We start from the raw sequence: 14,824 nt of genomic DNA, 5'->3' as shown, positions 1-14,824 counted from the left end.
ATTCACAGAATAACACACATTACAAAGTTATACAACTTTGTAATGTATGTTATGTCTGTGAATCGCCCCCTTCCCTGTGTACCCGGAAGTGTGGTGCATTATACATACCTGTCACGTGCCGACCCCCGTCCCCGATCTTCTGTCATCAGCCGCTCAGCCGCGATTGGCTGAGCACAGTTATGCTCAGCCAATCGCGGCTGAGCATCTGATGACGCGGCAGAGGGCGGCCGGCACTCAGGACGATTGGAGAGCTTCGGATCAGGTAATGTATAATGCACCACACTTCCGGGTTCACGTGCGGGGGTGGGGGGACACAGGGAAGGGGGCGATTCACAGACATAACATACATTACAAAGTTGTATAACTTTGTAATGTGTGTTATTCTGTGAATAATTTCTTAGCGCCGCACTACCCCTTTAATATAACCAAACCATTCAGATTTTTAGGAATCTTCTGAAATAATGTGTACACTTGAAAGCATTCAGTTTAGCTACTGAAACAAATCATGGGAATTCATACACAGGTAAACACGTCAAGTTGAGCTGAGCATTGCTGGTGACCTCCGAAGTCAGGACCCTCTTCCACATTATTGATCTTCTGTTGCTGGGTAACCCTGCAGTGACCTTAGCAGAGAATGTTAGTTTTCATTGAATTCACTGAAATCAATGGACTGATCCTCCAGAAGGGACGCCTCTTTGTAGGGCCTTACCACTGTAGAGAACAGACTGTGCATCGCACAAGTTTTGTAAAAATCAATGAGGATTCCATCCTGGGAACATCCAGCTCCTTTTAAAGGGGTTATCCAAAGCTACAAATACATGGCCACTATCTTCCAGAGACAGCACCACTCTTGTCTCCAGTTCTGGCAGGATTTGCAATTAAGCTCCATTCACTTCAATGTAACTAAGTTACAAAACCTCACCAAGACTGGACACAAGAATTGTGCTGTCTCTGGAAGAAAGTGGCTCTGAATAACCCTTTTAGGGAACTTCACCGGTTATTAGCCTTCTAACCTTGAGCAAAGTAAGCATAGAGTTACTTTTCACCTGCCCAGCACATTTCATCCACATATATTGTGTATGTGTAACTAAGTCGCCACACAAGGTCTTTGGTTCTGCAGTGGTTGATGGATTCTGCATTGGACTTCTCACATTCCATGGGCACAAGCCTTCCCAGCTAGTAGCAGAGCAATTGTTGTGAAATGATCATTTTCATCATATGAACTAGTTATAGAAACAGTGCATCCACCAAATCCTGTGGATCCAGTGCAAATTTGTAGTGGTAATCTACATTTTGAATGGAACACCTCTTAGAACTCTGAATTACTGAATGGGGCACTAAAACTGCAGTCTATGTTATCTCTGTTTGCATATGAATGCAGTGTACCCTTCTTTCCTATCTGCCATTTCAAGCCGAGGAGAGGCCACTGTATGACAGGTGGATACAATCTATTGTCCTCTGTTATCAACTATTTCAGGCTGTGGAAAGGCGGACTGTAGGAGTTGTAAATACAATCTATTGCTTCCTGTTATCTGCAATTTCGGGCTATGGAAAGGATGACTATATGACAGAAGAATACAATTTATTGTTCCCTGCTATTGGCTATTTGACAGAGGAGAAGCAGACTGTATGATGGTTCAGTGGGATGAATGACAGTAAATTCAGAAAAATATCATGCCCTGTTACTTTATCTGAGGTGTTCTTTACTGTCACCCTGTCTATTACACATACATAATGGGGCTCCTAGTGACATTGTTCCCCCATAGCTCCAATGTTCCCTGCATTCCTCTGCTGTCCATCCAACCAGTTTTTTCTTCTTCTTTTTAATGCATCCTTTCCATGTAAGAGATCTTTCCTATCGTGTGCCTTCAGCCTTGCTCTGTTCCGGTAATTGGAGTGTTATTAATTTCTGTGTGGTTGGGAGTAGATGGCAGCGCCTGCGATGAAATGGTGATAGGGGACTTTGCTCACACATACCCGACTGATAGGCTTTCTATCTGCTCCTGTGCAGACTGTGCACTTATCAGGGACAGCAATGGTGAAAAGACCAGAGAAGGAAATGGAGGAGACACTGTATTCCTTTATTTCTTTTATCATCTGCATCCACTGTACATGCACAGTGAAGCAGCATGTAAATATGTGAACCGAGGAATTGCATTCAGCGCCAAAACCACAGAGAATGCTCATCTCTCCCAGCTCCTGCCACCTACTCTCCTCCACACATATGATACTACCCTATATAGGAGTATTGGAAAATGCATCCTTCTCCTCTAAATGTGACCAGTCGCTCACAGAGAACAGCTGGTCAGGGTGGGGTTTGCAGGTTTTCAGCCGCAGGAGTTCACCTATAGCCCATGTACCAATGTGCTGCTGCTTGTCAGTGTTGCTAAGTTACAAGCTGTCCATAGTGTTTGACAGACACAATAGCCCTCATTACAGTGGCCGCACAGATGATTGTTACAGTACCCAGAGTGTGGCTGCTGGCATAACCATCTACTGCGGGCATTGCAGTATTAAATCTAAGGTGGCCCGTACAATATAGAGATTAGGGGATACTCTTGTTTGGTTTATTGCGCCCCCCCCCCCTTTTTTTTACTTGCACCTATTGCTGCAGTCCTACTACGTGCCCTACCCCCCCCCCCCCCCCCCCAGCAGACACTATAGGCCATTGATGGTAGTGAGTGGGGATTAGTTTACAGGGACCCCTTTGCGGCTCTGTTAGCAGCCTTCCCCCTCCTTTGTCTGCCTGGCGTTTCTGCTTGGGCTCTGGTGAATAATTTAGGCTCAGATTGCTATCTCAGTCCTATAGTATTCTCCATCTCTGGAGCAGCCATGGGATCCCTGCTGTTTGCATTGCACAGCTTGTAAAACATGACTAGGAGCTCGCGCAACATCTACTTAGGTGACATTTGTGAGGCGAGAGGCATTCAGTACCAGTGACCATTACAAAAACTGCTCTCAGCCGTCTTATGTTAATGCTTGAAAGTCATAGAAGCTGCTAACCCTGTGCAGTACCTGATAGGCGTTATGGGGGAGCAAACATTAAGGTGTAGCCTGGATCACAGCACTATTCCCATTATGGTAACCTTAGACAATATGGCTGTCAGTACCGCTATGGTACCTGTTTTTTCTTTGCCTCAGAATGACATAGGTAGCTTGATCATTGTGCTGCTGCATCTATGAATCAATTCAAGCTTGCATACAAGGCTATATTCAATCTATTGTATAAATTGAGTTTGTTGCCCCAGCATCATATTAGCCCTGAGTTTCAGTAATGGTAGATGCACAGCCCACTCCCTGTGCAGTAATAACCTTTCAGTCCTGTGTTTTTTTTAAAGATCTGACTGACATGACTAATACAGCTCATTACAGGCTGGCACTGCCAACTTCTTGGCCAGCTCCAAGACTGTTCATCAGTGCATCATAGAAAAATGGAGAGGAAGGGTGTGGGGTGGTGTAAGTCATCAGCCAAAACTAACCCTGGTCCCTGAGCTTTGACTGTACCCTTGTTCCTGGCAGTGGAATCTGCATTCGGTCAGGCAGACGGGGGCATTTGTTTAGATATATTGGGCCTAAGGCGAGACAGTAAGAGATGCTATTGACAGTTCTTAGTGCCTGTGACAAATATAACATTATACGCAGACTATTTCTGAGCAAGTAAAGGATATTTGAGCGCTTCTCTCAGCCCTTTTATATAGCACACACCATATACACTTTTAGTTTTCAGCATGTAACACATACAGTAATACAGAACCAAATACCTATCCATATGGGCTCTAAGTAAGCATAAGGTGGTTTCCTCACCTATGTCCAACCTGATTGTACAGCATCCAAGTGTTTAGACTTCCCACATCAGACTCATGTGGCTGAGACATGTGGCTGAGGCTGTCCTCCTGCAATTGCATTTTTATGCATTTGTGCCACAACTTTTCAGTGATATAGGTTAAATTGTGTAAAATAGCACTACTTTTTTAAAATAAAAATCAAACAAAATGTGTGAATACAGCCTTAGGTCGCGTTCTCACATAGCAGTCACCACATGCAGTCGAAACCACGTCCCCATGCAATCACTGATAGCCGGGTTCAGCCACATGCAGTCACCACAGTTCACACAGCATGAGTCTGCACTGATGGGACAACTAGTGAGGCGGCTTTATCTTGGCTCACTTAGGACCCCATACAAAACTTGTACTGGATGGAGGGGAAATAATGAGCCCACTATATTCCAGAAAAAAAGAAAGTGGGCAAACAACTATTGGAAAACTCCCAGAATTGCATAGACTCTTGCTTTGCGAAAGCTTTACATTTACTTAAAAATTAAAAAAAAAAAATGACATAGCTAGATCATTGTCCTGCTTACAGTGTACAGTGTCTTCACTGTCTGTGAAGGTGTTCTCTGTTCAAGTAAAGCCCTTGATCTTCCAGCACCTCCAGGGTTAATTTTATAATGTCACTTTCAGCAAGACAAGTTGAGGCTGGGAATTAAAGAAGAAGAAAAAATAACTGAATTTTTATCTTTGGAATGACCTTGTTTGCTGGAGGGGTTTGACTGCTTAAAATTCTGATATGCAAATAACTGATAACTATAATCTATAATCCTCAACTTGGTCGCATTTACAGATGGCGGGCTGGTTAATTTGCTTTTACAAATTGATGAGCAAACTGTTCCCTGAAAACTCCAACCCTTAACCCTGCAGCCGCAGACGCAGGCATTCTCTTGGGGATTTACAGCACAGACGCCACATGTGATGGTGGGTAATTTACTGTGTATGCTATATACAGAGTCACAGTGAAGAGCTTTTACCCCTAAAGTCCCTGATTCAGAGTCTGTTGTCTTTTATCAGATTCTAGGAAAGCTGGGTGGCAACCAATTACATAGACTTTATCATCCAACTTTCCTAGAAATCCAAATAAATTTGCCCCATGATGCATCAGTACAGGACAGAATAGGTTGCATAACTAGTGAATATTGACATTCAAGAACTAGAGAAAGCTGGATCAGGGCTTTAACAGAGTGCAGTTACATCTAGTGACTCATAGGGGACATCTTCTCTGATTAGAGTCTTTCACTTTTTTCTTTTTCTCTCAACCCAGAAGTCTTACCCTGGCTGTGTATCCTCTCTTCAGAAACATTTTAGGCTCCAGCACATACAGTAGTCAGGTCCCCTGTGCCCCTTTATAGTAGTTACGCCCCTCTGTGCCCCCATAGTTTTAAGGCGCCCACACATAATAATTAGGTATGCTGAGAGCCCCAATTATGAGCAAGCACTTATAATTATAGGGCCGGGTGCAGCAGTGCAGTAGATTAGTTACTTACGAATCTTGATGGCGCCCCCCACCCCCAACAGTCTGGCGGCCGGCGCCCTGTGTGACTGCATCGGTCGCACAAAGCTAAGGCCGGCCCTAAGCTGCATAACAATTCAGCTGGATCTGGTTTCCAATTCCCCCCAATGTTTTCCATATGGATTTGCTATCCTTCCACATCAGGCTCTTCTTCCTCTGCTCTGATCGTGTTTTCTTTTTAAGTACATTTAGTGATGCTTTCCAGTTCTTTTTTTTTTTTTTTTTTTTTACACATCTCTTTAATTAAATTCATTTTAACTTTGCCGCCTCTGGCCCCATTTTATGGGCTTTCTGCTATTTTGCCTGGAAGCATAAAAATTAAAAGTTCATTACAACGCACAGGGCAGCGATGTTATCACGACATGTCTCCATTGGCAAGGAAGGACAAATTGCAGCAGTTTACTCGGCCATGTTTTTTGCTCTCGGTATGTAATGCCAGGATTAGCGCTTTACCTCTCAGGCTTCTATTAAATTTATTGGATCGCACTGCCTGTAATTCATAAACTTTATCCTTGAGCCTTCCAAGTTTCGTGATGACTTGGGGTTAACTGTTTCCTGCAGAAACACATTAGTGGTTTATGAGACACACAGTTTCTTGCAAGTTGGATCACGCACTTTTTATAAATAACTTGTTTCACAGTTAAGGGAAGGTAGAGCAGTAGTGGTTTTGTTGGCTGGTGTAGTGCAGAATCTATTCTCCTGAGGAGGAGGAGGAGGATGATGAGGTTAAATTACACCTGAGGTTGTCTTTGTCAGAAACTGTAACTGCACTTTGAGAAACAAGGGCAGTTTTAGTTATTTCTTTCTTAAAGGGTTGTTCCAGTTATGGCATCTCCTAATTCTTTTCCTAGGGAAATAAATGGAAAGGTTCAGTATGCTATGGTTGTTTGCTTTAGATAACCTATTACAAAAGGCATTTGCACTGGTGGTTTAGTTGCTTATACTTTATAATTATTATGAATGTTCTGTATGGAAATGTCTTGCTATTGGATTGATGATCAGAGCTGCAGTATAAAGCACAGTAGCAGAAAAAACAATGAATTGCAAGCCGTGACCTATATAGTTTTATTTTCATAGTAGCTATGTTTCTCCTGTAAAGTCCCCCTTGGGATGTTCATGAGTGCATATGGAAGTACATTTAATACTAACACAGTCAATCTGTTTAGAACTAAAAGGACATGATGTTTTAATACACACTGAGTTGGAATCACCTTCTCTGTTTTGTCTAAGACCTTGTACTAGGTCATCTCGTCCCCCCAAACTTGCGGAGATTGCTTAACACCCCATCCCCATCCCGTTATCAATTCTAGATTTTTAGCTTCATGTACACCCTAAACCTATCATGACTCCTATCCTTTCTTCTCACAACGTGCCATCCCCCCGAAAAATCCTCCGCATTTTACTTTAATTTCAAAGTGTTTTCATTAAAATGTGATGAAAACCGGTTTCAGTTAATTTTATCTCCCCCCAGTTCTCCTGCCTTCCTAATCTCCAAATGCCTGGAGTTTGGGTAAAAACCTCAAGGTCTCGCTATCTGTGGGACCAGAACTCCACACCACGGAGGCACAGCGTGTTCTGATGGACATGGGAGGGAAGAGATGCCGCTGATAAAGTCACTTTTTTGGTATGTGTGGGTGGGGAGAATAATTTAAGTTATTTTGCTCTTATCGGACAGTGCTTGCTTTGACGGCAGATAGAAGTATTTGTTTTAGATTAACACTCTATATCCCAAAAAAATTAAGTTTCACCCGAGGTATACGCTTAAAGGAAGATACTTATCTGGAAGTTCTCATTAAAGAAGTAAACTTGGATTTCTATATGAGACACAAGAACTATCTCTTAACAAAGACTATAATGTTATAATTCTTTTGAGTTATATCTGTCTCTGGGAAAGCTGGGTGCACACCAGTATGGCTGCCTTTACTACTCTTACAGTCTCCAAAGAAGTTTAGCCATGTAGATAGACACATATCTCTACATTTGGCATTTAAAAAACTGGACTGCAGTTCATATTGGTGCTGTAGGAACAACTGTACAAATTATATAAAGAACTCAGTGAAGATGTAGTTGGAAAAGTATGCCACATTTTAATTGACTTTATGTAAGCCGTATCATGGGGTTCAGCGATTGAGCAAGGACTATAACTTAATAGGTCACATTCTATTGTATCGAAGACTGGGTTCACACTGCATTTCTGCACACTGCGTTTATATACCGTAGTATAAAACCTATATGTTAAAAGGGATAAAAAGGTATACATTAACGGTTGCTAAAAACAGATCAGTTTCTGGCAAGTCGGGCAAGGCTGTAAGGGTGTGTGGCCTCCTCCTGCACCTGGAAGCAGATGTAGATTTGTTGTGCAATGTGCCTCTTAGTAGTACAGGTGGGGCAGGATTTTATTTAAATAGGTATTCCAAGAAAAAAAGGGGAAAGTAGGAGATTATGGGGGTCTGACCTCTGTACCCCCCAGCGATATCCGTATTGGGCCCTGGCCTCTGTATTATGAATATTCTCCTTTATTCTCCTACAACTATGTATGAAGCTATGTAACAACTTAGGTTTGTCTTTCATACAAAGACTCTACCCCTCTTCCCTGCTATACCACCCTTCCCTGCATTCATCCCCTCCTTGGTTGAACTTGATGGACGTGTCTTTCTTCAACCGTATTAACTATGTAAGTTAGGTATGGCCGCCATGGACTCTAGTTACCTACATTAGTGGTTGTCAAACTGGGTCAGTTACATTTGGTTCTAAAGTTGGAGTCTATCTTACCTGAGTAATGCTTTATGGTCTAATATACATAAAAATGAATATATTACATCCATTGTATTATTTGACACTGCATATTCTACCTAATACGATCCAGTCCTAGCTGATATCACTTATACAAGCACTTGACCAAGGTCAATAGGTCCAGGCACCCCTGAGTGTCCCGAGCTCTGCTGACAGCCGACTCTGACAATCTGAAGTCCCATTTTTCACAGTCATCCTCTGACTATCAGCGGCTGGGGTTACATCAGAGATGTGGTTCCCCTTTTCCGGCACAGGATATCAGGACTGCTCATCATATCTGGCACGGAGCTAATCGCTCTGCACTTGCTTCCTTCTCCTGCCACGGTTTCCTGGGAATATAGGCTCTGCTATCCTTGGAAGGCCAGCCCCCCCAGCAGTCTATTCTGCTTCCTGCACCAGCAAGCCGGTTCAGAAGATGTACTGCCATGGTCGTGGAGGTTTGCAGATAGTAGAATCATTATACTGGTGCAATATTCCCTGCTATTGTGTAGGTAATGTATACATCTTACGTCCACGCATTCACCATATATTGGTTGTGTGCAATCTGTGACCTGCTCACAAGGCCCAGATATTCAGTAATGTTGGAGGAGAGACTGTACCACTGTTTAACTAGGCAGGCTTGCCATTCAGCAGTCTAGGAAAGCTGCGTGAGAAAACTGTGGCTGGGTTCACACTGCGTTTTTTTTATCTTTTTTTTTTTTAAATGGATGAAAAAAGAATGTATTTGTGTGCATCCTTTTTGATCAGTTTTTCCATTGTCTTCCATTATAAAAAAAAAAAACTGATAGATTTTTTTTTAACGGACACAAAAATGAGGTAGACTACATTTTTGTGTCCGTTAAAAAAAAGATCCGTAGTGTGAACCCAGCCTGTGGGAGATTTCCAATGTGTATGTGGCTGAATTAAATGCTATGTCTGGCCCATGATTGGCTGTGGGATCATTGTAGGAGGGGACTATTCCATAAGCTGAGCTAAAGCGAGCCATGGTTCCTGAAAAGATACCATTAAGGGGCAATCCTATGAGCATCAACTACTGGTAACCAGAGCACATGGCGGCAGAGCGTTTCTGGAGTGTCCCTAATAATATCCTGCTCTTGTTGGTACATGAATTGCTGCATGCGCCTCACAGTTTTTATGTCACCAACCCCCTCACCCTCAATCCTCCATAATCCGGTTGTACTATCTGTGCCACGTTTCTCGTGGTGCTGAGATCTCTGAGCTATTAGTGGAGGTCACAGTTCAGCGCTGATAAACATTTCAGTTTGTGCAGTGTCAAAAAATCAATAAATGTGAATTGTGATTTCCAAGCTTTGTATTCACAGCAGTGGGGGAGGTCGGAGGACTCCAAACAGAAGACCCTCAAGGGGGCTCATTATGATGCCTGTAAACTCTTGACCTAAATGATTAATCTCATTGGCCCCCCTCCCTCTTCATTCTGGAGAAGCAATCAAGATTGAATATAATAAAGGGATCTAACTCCCACAAAACCAGGTTCCATAACTGTTTCTAGATCATAGGGATTCCCTAACTGGTTATGCGTCAGCCTTCTGGTTCTGAGCTTGTGAGACTTTACATTATTACATTATATATTACACTTGCATTACAGTTTTGTACTAGAAGCAAGAGCCACGTTATCAGATGGTAGATTACAGGAAAACGGGTGCGTATGTGAGCCAATACTGTCCACTTGGCTTTCCTAGAAATCATTAATAATTCAGCATAAAATCTGACTACGTATTTAACCTACTGACATTTACAACCAAACCATAGCATAAGTAATGTTAGATTCATAGTGGGACCAGCTGCTAGGACCCCAGTGCCTGTCCCTCCCACTAGCATATATAGTGAGTAGTTGTACACTATTGTTACAGCAACATCTAGGCCACCAGGATTGTATCCCCTCCCTTTAACTATCTGTTATTGTTATTGCCCCAATGCCATTTTCCTTTAAAGGGGTTATCCAGCGCTACAAAAACATGGCCACTTTCTTCCAGAGACAGCCCTACTCTTCTCTCCAGCTTGGGCGGGGTTTTGCTGCTCAGTTCCATTGAAGTGAATGGATCTTAATTGCAATCCGCACCTGAACTGGAGACAAGAGTCGTGTTTTCTCTAAAAGAAAGTGGCCATGTTTTTGTAACACTGGATAACCCCTTTAAAAGAAAAAACAAAAACTCTACAAGAGTTGATAGGTTTAACATTGGGACGCCTTCAGACACTGCAGTCTTGAGATGATTTTGCAATGGGGGAAAAAAAAAACTGCCTGAAAAAATTGAGGCATTCAGACGGCATAGTCCATACCCCAGCACTGTTTAGTAGGTTATATCTATGTCTGTCTACCCTGTTGGCATGAGGATACTCTAGTAAGATCTGCTGTAAAACTAGACCAAACATTATGCAGCAACATTCTGGTAATGTTAAAATACTTCAACATTTGAATAGATTTTTGTTTTTGTGCTACTGGCAAAGGGGGTTCGGGACAACCCCACTTGCATTTAAAAGGACATCAAATTACACCATCAGCCTTGTTGAATTGATGAACTAAATACAGAGTCCAATCTAGTATATAAATCAAGATTTTACTGTAGTTCATATATTCAGAATATACACCTCAGTTTGCTCTCTGACAAAGGAAACCAGTAGTGCAGTGCTCCCTAGTGGCAGGTGTGAATACTGCACCTTATTGTTTTTCAGCTTGTCAATGCTGACATCCATGTCTTACAAGTTAAGCTTGTTGTCGTATTAAACCAAGGCAAATCAAGGCTCGTTGTCCTATTAAACCAAGGCACAATCCTCTATATCTTTATTTTTAGTCAGTGCTCCATGTAGCCTCCACTCTCCAGCACTAAGCACAGTGTCAGCATTACATAAAGTCTCCTGGTGACCTTCCGCCTCTCCCAGGAAACCCGCTAATAGTGTGACTCTCTTATTATTTCATTTCAGAGAGACTTATCAGTAACAAACAGCCCCAGTTACCTGCAACATTTACTTAATGATTCCAGTGATAGGAAATAGTCTGATAATACGCAGACCAGCTGGCTGGCGCTGGCCAATCAGATGCTCGACTGCGATGGGAGATTAGATTACGGGGGACTATATTTGTTGTGGTTCGGAGTCACCGAGAACCAACACTATTGATACAGAGATAGGATTCAGAGTGGACTTTGCCTCCTGTGATAATCGGGGGAAAAAAAGATTATTTTTAACTGCTAGTTCACTGAGTGCTCTTAATATTAATGACTGCAGGATCAGCTTTTATCTTTACTAGCTCAGGGAAAAATAGCTAGGGCTTCAGAGAGCAAAGGTCTGAGGGTCGCCTGAATGTACATGGGGCATTGTGAAGCCTCAGGGTCTTAACCCAACACCGATAATGCCGCTGCAATCTGCAACACAACGCTGGGCGGCCATATTTTATACTGATAGCGTGACTTAATGTTCACTGGTCTAGCCGTAGCTGACACGATTTACCTTGGAGTCATACATTTGCCGGTTGAAAGTGCAAGAATGAAAAAGATTAAAGGTAAACGGTAAGATTGTTTAATATTAATGAATGTGTATCTGGGGAGGCTGTATAACACATGACTTGACTCTAGCAGCTGTCCCACACTTCCTAAGGGTGCCTTCACACGTACCGTATCGCTGCTTATTTCTCACACAAAACTCGCATCAAACTCGCTGCGTTTTTGTGGTGTTGAACTCACCTGTGAAAATCATATGAAAATCAAAACTCGCATGTAAAAATCGCAAAAAAACCCACACAGTGAGAATACACATACATTGGCTTGATAGCAATCAGTATCACTGTGGATTTATGTGCGAGAAACTTGCAGCGATAAATACGCAGTGATACGGTATGTGTGAAGGCACCCTAAAGGGGAACTGGTTTAGCAGTTACAGTCCCTCCTGCCGTAGCATTTAGATGCCCAGCCCTGTAGTAAAGTGTTTCCCTGCGCGTAATGATTTATCAATATCATGCCGGGAGTGGGGAAAGTGTTTGAATATCGGCGGCACTGTAATGACACAGCCACGTAGCTGTGTCTTTACAGTGCCTGCGGATATTCACACACTTTCCCCACTCCCCGCATGATATTGATAAGGGGGAAAAGCTCCACTAAAGGGCTTCCACGTCCGTGCTGTCGTTTCTGTAGGGACATGGGAATAAGCCCTTACTGTAGATGATCACACATCTGACACAAGACACATTTTTGTCTTCTTGCCACTTAAACAGCCAGTCACCCACAGAGACACAATGAGAGATTGTATGTATGTGTTATTGTATGTATGTGTTAAAACCAGACACAAGAGGGGCCCATGCTAGCTTAGAGGCCCACCAGGGGATTCACCTGAAGTCCTGTGGGCCAGTACAAGCCTGGTGAAAGCTTTGTGACACCCTTTTATGGGTAGTGCAGTGCTGTGTGTCACCTAATTTTAAAGGTATATTTCCATCTCCAACTAATTACTTCTCAGCCCTCCTAGCTGAACTTGTAGGGCTTGTCAAGATAAATAAAAATATTTTTGCAAATACATTAATTTAGGCTGTTTATTTGCAAAAAAACATGGTGAGCCTACAAGTTTAACTATATAAATTGAGATGGGAATATCCCTTAAGGCCACGTTCACACAACATAAAACAACGGCTGTTGGTGCTGATTGCAGCAACGGCTGTTGTTTATTGACCACGGCCATCTGCATTTTTTTCTATTGAACCATGGCTGTACTGTATAACCTCTGTATGCAGTGCAGCTGTGGTTCTGTGCGGCCGCACAGAAAACTGACATCTCTATTTTGTGTGGTCGCTATTAGAGATGAGCAAACCTCGAGCGTGCTCGAGTCCATCCGAACCCGGTCGTTCGGCATTTGATTAGTGGTGGCTGCTGAAGTTGGATAAAGCCCCAAGGCTATGTGGAAAACATGGATATAGTCATTGGCTGTATCCATGTTTTCCAGACAACCTTAGAGCTTTATCCAACTTCAGCAGCCCCAGCTAATCAAATGCCGAACGATCTGGTTCGGATGGACTCGAGCATGCTTGAGGTTCGCTCATCTCTAGTCGCTATTCAATAAATAGTGGCCGCACGGAATAGACTGTGCACACAATGTGAAGTGCGGCTCCCAGACACACTTCCCATTGTGTGCTATGCTTAATTGGAGCACGGGCACACACGAATGCGCCTGCATTCCAATTAAGATAAAGTGATGTTCATCTGGCCGATACTGCGGGATGAACTTAACAGAACGGCGCTGTTCTACATTGTGTGAACCTGGCCTTAGGGTGCATTCACACGTACAGGATCCGCAGCAGATTTGATATCAATGTAACTATTCATAACTTAAAGAAGCAGTCCACCCCCAAAAAATTTTTTCATGTATACTCACGGAAGCTGATCGATGTCCCGCGGCGTAGCTCCGTTCCCGTCCCGCGGTGCCATTCAAATCTGGGTCATGCTCACTTTCGCCAGCGCTGTGACTCCTCTTCTCTCCCTTGTAATTTGAACGCCGGAAGTCACGCGCTTTCATAGAGAATGCATGGAAGCGAGTGACTTCCGGCCTGTAATGACAGCTCAGAGAAGAGACAGCGCCGGCGGAAGTGAGCGCGCGCCGAATTTGAACGGCACTGCGGGACCGGAACAGGACCGGACCGCCACTGGACACCGATCATCTTCCGTGAGTATACATGCCAGCGGCTACCGGGGGGGGCCAATAAATTTTTTTGGTGAACTGCTTCTTTAATACAGCATCAAATCTGCTTCAGATCTGCGGTGGATCCTGTACGTGTGAATGCACCCTTAGGGTGGGTTCACACTACGGAATCTGCGCAGATAAGTTCCGGTGGATTCCATTGCTCGTACCCACTCACGACCGCGTGTCTCTCCGCCCTTGCCATAGACTCCATTCAATGCACGGGCGGATTCTGCCTTCCACCAAACAATTGACATGTCAATTCTTTTCGCGGACATCAGAATAGGCCCAGCCATAGAATGGTGGCTACGGAGCTGGCGGATATGCGCGCTGCCGTGAACGGGTACGAGCAATGGAATCCGCCAAAACTTATCCGCGCGGATTCCGTAGTGTGAACCCACCCACAGGGTTCATTCCCACACATAGGATCTGCAGCAGATTTGATGTCACGGATTTGAAGCTGCAGATATCGGCGTAACTAAATGCATAATTCCTGTACGTGTAAATGGACTCTTAACTGGAAATTCCATTCCATTTCATTCATCTTGTCATTTGGTTGACTTTTTTGCAACAGTTGCACCATGTCAATGAAAAAAAAAAAACAAAAAACTACTAAATGACCCCCTATGTATGTCTACTACGCAGCACATAAAAGCAGAGTTGCACCAAGCTATTGCATATTTTATTTCCATGTTAGTTTTCTATATTGCTGTTGGTTTCTAGTCTAGTCTTGGGTCTCTGCACCTGGGATGCCTTTTCCTGGGAACCTAACTGCTGCAGTTGCTACTGTGCCACGGCCCTGTTTGTTAGTGTGTCCTCCAGCTCACTTGGGCTGCCTTATCAGGGATTCTGTGTATTTTCCTTGGTGGGGTTTGATATAGAGAAGATAGATGGATGTTTTGACATGGAAAGTGTCAGGCCAGGAACTTTATCAGTTGGACATGAGCACCCCGACCTCGCTGCTCTCCTGTTAACCTTATATTAACAAGGCACTCACACTATTATTACAACT

At 43.4% G+C, this 14,824-nt stretch overlaps 1 protein-coding gene across 4 annotated transcripts in view; it reads left to right on the top strand.

Annotated features, from left to right (window-relative positions):
* Positions 1-14,824, top strand: part of ZFPM1 (zinc finger protein, FOG family member 1) — an 89,391-nt gene that overhangs the window by 59,383 nt on the left and 15,184 nt on the right. The gene's annotated exons all lie outside the window — the stretch shown is intronic.

The sequence above is a fragment of the Dendropsophus ebraccatus genome, chromosome 4 (assembly GCF_027789765.1).
Source record: "Dendropsophus ebraccatus isolate aDenEbr1 chromosome 4, aDenEbr1.pat, whole genome shotgun sequence".
Lineage (NCBI taxonomy): Eukaryota > Metazoa > Chordata > Amphibia > Anura > Hylidae > Dendropsophus > Dendropsophus ebraccatus.
The sequence above is the reverse complement of the archived record's forward strand: the minus strand, read 5'-3'. Positions and strand labels throughout refer to the sequence as shown.